Source organism: Oryctolagus cuniculus, chromosome 15 (assembly GCF_051225735.1).
Source record: "Oryctolagus cuniculus isolate XC-2025 breed Fujian yellow rabbit chromosome 15, ASM5122573v1, whole genome shotgun sequence".
Classification (NCBI taxonomy): Eukaryota; Metazoa; Chordata; class Mammalia; order Lagomorpha; family Leporidae; genus Oryctolagus; species Oryctolagus cuniculus.
This window is the reverse complement of record NC_142881.1, coordinates 42,900,598-42,910,094: the sequence shown is the minus strand read 5'-3', so window position 1 is coordinate 42,910,094 and position 9,497 is coordinate 42,900,598.

Below are 9,497 nucleotides of genomic sequence, written 5' to 3'. Positions count from 1 at the left end.
GAAGTCTGTCAAAACACTGCTTCATTTAAATTGCACTCAAACTCCATTCTTTCCATGAATCCTGTAATCATCTTTTCCTTGTTTGGTGAAATGTTCAATGTTCTGTGCATAATCTAATACAATGAGTCAGTAAATCTGACTTGCTATGACTGTAAGTTGGTCCCTTGTATTTGTAGTCTGTGGTAGGACTAATAGCACTTCTTCGAAGTGCCCTTCATTGATGTTCCCAAGATAAAATAGATCTTCCATCCATTCTATCAAACATCTCTTTTATCCTTCATGGTATTCAAGGGACCTTCAAGAACTCCATGGGAAATCAGTATTGTGAAACTATGTATATATTTAAAAATTTTTTGCACCAAAATAAAATAGTCCTTTATTCAATTTTCCATGATACTTTTGAAATACCTTGGGGCTGGCACTGTGGCGCAGTGGGTTAAAGTCCTGGCCTGAAGTGCTGGCATCCCATATGAGCGCTGGTTCATGACCTGGCTGCTCCACTTCCAATCCAGCTCTCTGCTATGGTCTGGGAAAGCAGTGGAAGATGACCCAACAACTCCTTGGGCCCCTGTGCCTGCATGGGAGACCTGGAAGAAGCTCCTGGCGCCTGACTTTGGATAGGCAAAGCTCCAGCCATTGTGGCGAACTGGGGAGTGGACCATCGGATGGAAGACCTTTCTCTCTCTTTCTCTCTCTCTCTCTCTTTCTCTCTCTCTCTCTCTCTCTCTGTGTGTGTGTGTGTAACTCTGACTTACAAATAAATAAATAAATCTTTAAGAAAAAAAGAATATCATTATCATTACAACAGAAAAGCAGAGGGAGAGAGGGGACAGAGAAAGAGAGGGGAGAGAGAGAGAGAGAGAGAGAGAGAGAACATAATTTCATCTATTTACAGGTAGTAAACAACAGCTTGGTGCCATTCTTTCCTGAACATACTCTCTCCCTCTTCCTCTGAACACAACAATTGTTTATCTGAAACAGCCATGTCACCCTTTGTCACTGAAGCCTTGATGTTGTTATTTTCTAAGTTCAAAAGCCTGAGGAAGGAATGGGAAGCCTGAAGCCTCACAAAAGAGCCTAGTATAGCAGAACAAGGTGAAATGACTAAAATGAACACCCTACCTCACAAGTTTGCCTTGAGATCATTCTGAAGTCTAAAAACTACAAGGTAGCCACTCAGTAAATGGCCATAGAATAAATGAAAAACAAATGAATCAATAAGCAAAATGATTTAGTACATGTCTGTGTTTAATTTCTCATAAGGATGTATTTCTCTGGTAAGGATAAAAACTCAAATTAGTGTTTTCAGTTCATGATGTTGGCTAACACAGGCTCCTCCTTATCTATTGCCTGGCACCTTTCCTTTCTAACAAGGTTCTTCTACTCTGCTGTATTACACTATCTAAAATAGCTACCCTGAGCTGGCTAGCACCTTATCGCTTTATACTTTCCTCACCTCCTTTATTCTGTGGCATCTATCATCTTGTTTAATCCTAAGTGCTCCAGTTATTGTTCATGTTAAGAACAGATATCTTATCATGGGTATTTGGGTGTGAGGGCAGAAATTTCACGGCAGCCAAACATTGAGAAGTACGATGCAGCTGACACTGTGGCATAATGGGTAAAACCACTGCCTGAAGTGCCAGCATCCTACATGGGCACCGGTTTGAGTCCCAGCTGCTGCACTTCCGATCCAGCTCTCTGCTGTGGCCTGGGAAAACAGTAGAAGATGTCCCAAGTCCTTGGACCTCTGCATCCACATGGGAGACCTGGAAGAGGCTCCTGGCTCCTAGCTTCAGATTGGCCCAGCTCCAGCTGTTGTGGCCAACTGGAGAGTGAACCAGCAGATGGAAGACCTCTCTGCCTCTGCCTCTCTGTAACTCTGCCTTTCACATAAATAAATAAATATTTTAAAAAAATAATCAAGAAAGATCTTTATGTATGCTTAACTTTTATATATTTTATTATATTATTGAATCAAAACATTTGAAAGGAAAATAGCTGTTGGAGTATAGACTTTGTTTTATAGTCTTATCTATTCATACTGGAAAAGAGAGGGGCAAGTAATTCACATTTTGAGCATGTACTGTGTACCAAGAATGGCATTAGGCATTTGATTACTTATTTTTTTTAGTTTTTAGTTTTTAACAGATTCCATGTGCTTTGTAGAGACAATCCTAAGAACACAATTATATTCCCGTCCTTGCTGACTCCCTCCCTCCCCTCTCCCTTTCACCCTCCTTTCTTGTCCCTTTCTTTAGTTTTTGAGATAACATATTTTAAACTTACATTACAGTAAAAAAGTTTAACTTTTTTTTTTTTTTTTTTTTTTTTTTTTTTTTTTTGACAGGCAGAGTGGACAGTGAGAGAGAGAGACAGAGAGAGAAAGGTCTTCCTTTGCCGCTGGTTCACCCTCCAATGGCCGCCGCTGCAGCCGGCGCACCGCGCTGATCCTGGCAGGAGCCAGGAGCCAGGTGCTTTTCCTGGTCTCCCATGGGGTGCAGGGCCCAAGCACCTGGGCCATCCTCCACTGCACTCCCTGGCCATAGCAGAGAGCTGGCCTGGAAGAGGGGCAACCGGGACAGAATCCGGCGCCCCAACCGGGACTAGAACCCGGTGTGCCGGCGCCGCAAGGTGGAGGATTAGCCTATTGAGCCACGGAAAAAGTTTAACTTTTTTAAAATAAAAAGTTTAACTAGTATAAAGCAAAAGGACCTTAGTTTAATGGGAATATAGATAATGACTATAAACAATAATTTAATGGAAAAATGACCATTTTACTCATATACAATAAATTTTTTAAGTAATCAGGGATCATTCAAACCATAGTAGTATAACATACTTAACCACTGGTGTCACAAAGGTATAAAACAAAGTCTAACAAAACTCTATTTGCAGCAATACTGATAATACAAAGACATTTCTTTTTCCCTTTTAAAAAAATTTTAGCTCCCACATATAATGGAGAAAAAGTGGTATTTGTCTTTCTAGGTCTGGCTTATTTTATTCAACGTGATGTCTTCAAGTTACATCCATTTTGCTGCAAATGGCAGGATTTTATTCTTTTTTATATCAGTAATATTCCATTATGTTTATGTACAACATTTTATCAATTCATCTGATGATGGATACTTTGGTTGATTCCAAATTTTGGCTATGGTGAACAATACTGCTATGAACATGATGGTATCTCTTTGATACACTGTGTTCAAGTCTTTGGGTGTATACTCATTAGTAGGATTGCTGGGTCATATGGCAAGTGTATTTGTAGTTTTTAAAGAAATCTCCATACAGTTTTCCACAGTGGCTGCACTAACTTACATTCCCACCAACAGTGTAAAAGTGGTCCCCCACTGTCCACATTCTTGCCAGTATTTGTTACTCTCCATGTTTTGGATTTTAGCCGTTCTGACAACTGTGGGGTGATATCTCACTGTGGTTTTGATTTGCATTTCCCTGATGGCTAGTGATGTTTGAGCATTTTTTTTTTATATATTTGTTGGTCATTAGTATTTCTTTTAAGAACTGTATTTTAAAGCGCTTTCCCCATTTTTCAACTGGATTGGGTTTTGTTGTTGTTGTTTCTAAATTTTTTAAAATTTATTTAGTTTAAGGAATACAACTTCATGCATTTAATATATATAGATTTGGGAACATGATGCTTCTTCCCCTCATACCTCCCTCCCACCCATACTCCCACTTATCTTCCTCCTCCCTCTTTCCCATTCTTATTTTTTTACAGATCAATTTTCAGTTAACTTTTATACTCATAAGATTTTTTTTAAAGATTTATTTATTTATTTAAAAGTCAGAGTTACACAGAGAGAGGAGAGGCACAGAAAAAGAGGTCTTCCATCTGCTGTTCATTCCCCAATTGGGTGCAACAGCTGCAGCTGAGCTGATTCCAAAGCCAGGAGCCAAAAGCCTCTTCCAGGTCTCCCACACGGGTGCAGGGATCCAAGGTCTCTGGCCATCTTCTATTGCCTTCCCAGGCCATAGCACAGAGCTATATCAGAAGTGAAGCAGCTGGGACTAGAACCAGTGCCCATATGGGATGCTGGAACTTCAGGCAGCAGCTTTACCCACTACACCACGGCGCTGGCCCCTATACTCATAAGATTAAGATTAACCGTACACCACGAAGAGAGTTCACTGATTAAAAGAAAAAAAAAAGATAAAAAAAAACAAACAAGAAAAACATTGTTTCCCAACAGTCAAGGCACGAGCTGTTCAAAATCATTGCACCTCTAAGTGTCAGTTTTGCTCCTCTAGATTACATTTTGAGTACTCAGTTACTACAGATCAGTGAGACCATATGGTATTTATCATTTTGTGACTGGCTTATTTCACTAAGTATAATGGTTTCCAGTTGCATCTGTTTTGTTGCAAATGATAGGATTTCATTGTTTTTCTTTACTGCTGTGTAGTATTCCATAGAGTATCTATACCATAATTTCTTTATCCAGTCTTCAAGTGATGGACATCTGGATTGATTCCTTATCTTCGCTATTGTAAATTGAGCTGAAATGAACATGAGGATACAGATCACTCTCATATGCTGATTTCATTTCCTTTGTATAAATTCCCAGGTGTGGGATGCCTGGGTCATATGGTAGTTCAATATTCAGCTTTGTGAGGTATCTCCATACTGTATTCCACAGTGGCTGTGCCAGTTTACATTCTCACCAACAATGCATTAAGGTACCCTCCTCCCTACATCCTTACCAGCATTTACTGTTTGTTGACTTCTGTATGTGAGCCATTCTATTGGGTGTGAGGTAAAACCTCATTGTGGTTTTGATTTGCATTTCCCTGATGGCTAGTGATCCTGAGCATTTTTTCATGTGGCTATTGGCCATTTGAATTCCTTCTCTTGAAAACTGTCAGTTCAGTTCCTCTACCCATTTGTTAATTGGGTTGCTGATTTTTTAAAGTTGCTGATATATTCAGGACATTGTTTTTCAGGTGGTTTACAAATATTTTTTCCCATTCTTTTGGGTGTTTCTTCATTCTATTGGTGATTCCCCTTGCTTTGCAAAAACTGAGTTTGATATAGTCCAATTTATTTAGTTTTGCTTCTGTTGCCTGTGCTTTAGGGGTCTTGTCCAAGAAGTCATCCTCTATACCAGTGTCTTGGAGTGTTTCCTCTACATTTTCTTCCATCAACTTCATAGTCTCAGTTCTTAAATTTGATCTTTGATCCATCTCGAGTTTATTTTTGTATATGGTAAGAGGTTGGATCTAATTTCATTCTTCTCTATAAAATCGAGTTTTGCCAGCACCATTTGTTGAAGAGACTATCCTTACTCCACTATATGGTCTGAGCACTTTTGTCAAAAATTAGTTGGCTGTACATATGTGGATTAATTCCTGGGTTCTCTATTCTTTTTCATTGGTTTTTATGTCAGTACCATGCTGTTTTATTTACTATAGCTTTGTAGTATGCTTAGAAGTCAGGTATTGTGATGCCTCCAGGTTGATTTTTCCTGTTCAAAATCAATTTGGCTATTCTGAGTCTTTTGTGATTCCATATGAAATTTAGGATTGGTTTTTTTAGTTCTGTAAAGAATGTCATTGGTATTTTTATAAGGATTGCATTGAATCTGTCAATTGCTTTATGTAGTATAGACATTTTAATGATATTTATTCTTCTAATTCATGTGCAAGGAATATCTCTCAAAATTTTTTTGTCTTTGATGATTTCTTTCATCAATGCTTGATAGTTTTCACTGTAGAGGCCTTTCACTTCTTTGGCTAAATTTATTCCTAAATACTTGATTTTTTTTAGTAGCTATTGTGAATTGGATTTGTCTTTTGATTTCTCCTTCTGTGAGTCCATAACTAGTATATATGTATTTTTAAACAGCCACCTCTCATCTATACTTCAAATCATCAAATATTTTTATTAATTCTCTAAGATTTTTTAATTTCTTAAAAAATATTTTATTGTATTCTAAAGTAAAACAGAGAAGATAAATACAAGTAGACCAGGGATAACCAGTGCCTCTTCAAAGAATTTCTTCTAGATCTGCTTTGTTTGCAAGATTTGTGTGCATACTTATATGTATATATGTATTATATATATACATGTATGACATTAAATATTACACTTATACAGATAATAACAATTAGAAAACTTCAACAATACTTGTAGCAATGTTAATTTTATAAACAAGTTTTTAAAAAGATTTATTTCAGGCAAAGAGAGAGAGAATCTTCCATCCATTAGTTCATTCCCCAAATGTCCACAAAGGACATGCTGAATCCAGGATCCAGGTGCTTTCCCCAGGTCTCCCACATGTGTGCAGATGCCCACGACCTTGGACCATCCTCTGCTGCCTTCCCAGGTGCATTAGCAGGGAAGCAGAGCAGCCAGGACTAGAACCAGCACCCATATGGGATGCCAAATTGCCCGTGGCAGTTTAACCCGTTATGCCACAATGCCAGTCCTTGAACAAGCCTTTAATACAGAGAATATTTTTCTTAGGAATTTTAAGAAAGTGGAATCTTCTTTTAAGAACAACTGTTAAGAACATTTGACTCTGAAACATACAATATAGAAATGACTGTTGTCTACTGTTTTCCTAAACTCCCATCTGAACTATGGTCAAGCTATATGGAACCAATCAACATAGGGAATTACCCAAATCAACATTTCTATACATTTAATCAAACCTTCACTCTCTGGCAACAACTACCCTAGCGTGTCATGGAAAATAACTTGACTCCTGACTTGTTTATTCTATTTTAGCACATGAATTTTATACCACTACAGTATGACCGTAAGTAAATTATTTAACCACAGAGATCCTATTTTCCAATCTGTAAAAGTGGAAAATGGTATCTACCTGAAAAGGTCTTAAGTATTTCAAAAATAGTCAAATCCTTTAGTACAATGCTTTGTATACTGTGGAGTGTACCATAAATGGGTGCATTGTCTACATCATTCATAATCAGGGTTATATCATTCATAAATATGATGGATTAATATAAAAACAATTACTGGGATAAACTTTTTAAGGAAGAAATTGAGTTTAGAAGCAAAATTAGTCATTGTGTTTTGTATTGAGGCTATAAAAAATTATGACAAATGTAATGGCTTAAAATAACACAGATTTGTTATCTCATAGGTCTAGAGACTAGAAGTTTAAAATAGGTCAGTGGAGATAGGCATTGTAGTGAAGTGGGTCAATCTGTTGCTTGGGATGCCAGCATCCCATATGCCTGGTTCAAGTCCTCGCTCCTCTGCTTACATTTCAGTTTCCTGCTAATGCATTCTGGGTGGCAGATGATGGCCCAAGTGATTGGGCCCTTGCTATCCATATGGGAGACTCAGATGAAGCTCATAGTTCTTAGCTTCATTCTGGCTTAACCTTGGCTGTTATGGGCATTTGGGAAGTGAACTAATGGATAAAAGATCTTTCTTCCTCTATTTCTCTCTTGCTCTGCCTTTTAAGTAGAAGAAATAAATAAATATACATTTTTAAAGATTTATTTGAAAGTCAGAGTTATACAGAGAGAGAAGGAGAGGCAGAGTGAGAGAGAGAGAGAGAGAGAGAGAGATCGTCTTCCATTCACTGGTTCACTCCCCAGTTGGCTGCACAGATGGGAAGCCAGGAGCCAGGAGCCAAGAGCTTCCTCTGGATCTCCCAAGAGGGTGCAGGTGCCCAAGGACTTGTCTATCTTCTACTACTTTCCCAGGCCATAGCAGAGAGCTGGATTGGAAGTGGAGCAGTCGGGTCTCGAACTGGCGCCCATATGGGATGCCAGCACTGCAGGTCAGGGCATTAACCCGCTGCGCCACAGCACTGGCCCCTAAATATACATTTTTTAAAAATGGGTCAGCAGGGCTTCTTTCCTACTGGAAGAGTAGAATAATCCATTTCCTTGCCTCCTCCAGCTTCCAAAGGCTGTCCACATTCCTTGGGTCTAGCCAGGACATCACTTTGACTGTGCCCTCTGTTTTAGTCTCACATTATTGATTTCATAAGGACCCTGTGATTACACTGGGTCAAACAGATAATCCAGGATAACTCTCTTATCCCAAGACCTTTAATTTAATCATATGTGTGCTGTTCCTTTTGCCATATAACGTTCACGGATCTGAGGGATTTGGATGTGGAAAACACTAGGGCCACCATTTAGCCTACCAAACCTTCTAGAGATAGACCTGAGATTTTCACAGAATAAAAAATAATTCATTTTTTCATTTTCCATTAGTGAAACTTGCTTTTCCTTAAGTGCCACGAGATGACAAAAATAACATTTCTTATTTACCATATTGCTTTTCTGTTTTATTTATCCATGTTTTAGAATTGTTTATTATAGTTTCATACAAATATGTATCTTGGGTTAAACAGGCTAAACTGAGGGGCAAAGAATTTTAACATTAATCCTACAGGTGAGTTATTTCATAGTTCTAACAATATACTCATCAACTTGCAATATCAACTCTTTTTTTCTGTTTGTGTGTATGTGTGATAAAATATATACAGGTTGAACATCTAGAATTAAAAAATCTAATTCCAAAATGCTCCGAAGTTTGAAACTGTCTGAGCACCAACATGATGACATTTGTGGCATGGGAAATTCCAAGTGGAAAATTTCACACCTGACCTCATGTGATGGGTTGCAGTCAAAAACACAATTGTAACAAATTCACTGTATAAAATTACTTTCTGTATAAGGTGTATATGAGACATAATTGGATTTCATGTTTGGACTTGGGTCTTATCCTTAACATATCTCATTCACATGCAAATTCCCAAATCCCTAAAAGTCTAGAATCTGAAGCACTTCTGGTCCCATTTTGGATACTCAATCTGTATAATAAACAATTTGCAAATTTCTAAATATAACATGGCACTAATTGTATTCACGATGATGTAAAATCATCATCACTATTTCCAAAACACTTCCATACTACAAACTCTGTACTAAGGAGTAACTCCCATTTCCTCTCTCCCAGCCCAATAATCCCTACTTGTTATCTCTATGAATTTGGCTATTCTAAATATCTCATGTATAGTATCATATAGTATTTCTCCTTTTGTGTCTGGCTTACTCCTTTAGCATACTATCTTCAACATCCATCCATGATGTAACATGTATGAGTACTTCATTCTTTTGTATGGCTTTAATAGTCCTCTGCATGTAAATACCACATTTTGTTTATCCATTTACCTTTTAATGGATACATGGGTTTTTCTACATTTTGGCTATTGTGAAAAAGATTGCGATAAACACTGATGTGTACATGTTTAAGGTATCATTTTCAATTCTTTGGGATACACATCTAGTGATGGAACTGCTTGGTCATAAGGTAATTCTAACTTTAACTTTTTGAAGAATTGTCATACTATTTTCCTCAGTGATTGCACCATTTTACATTCATACCAGCAATGTACTAGGGCCCTGATTTCTTCACATTTTTTTAACACTAGTTATTTTCTTCTTTTTTATGATAGCCATCCTAGTAAGTATGAAGTAGTATCTCA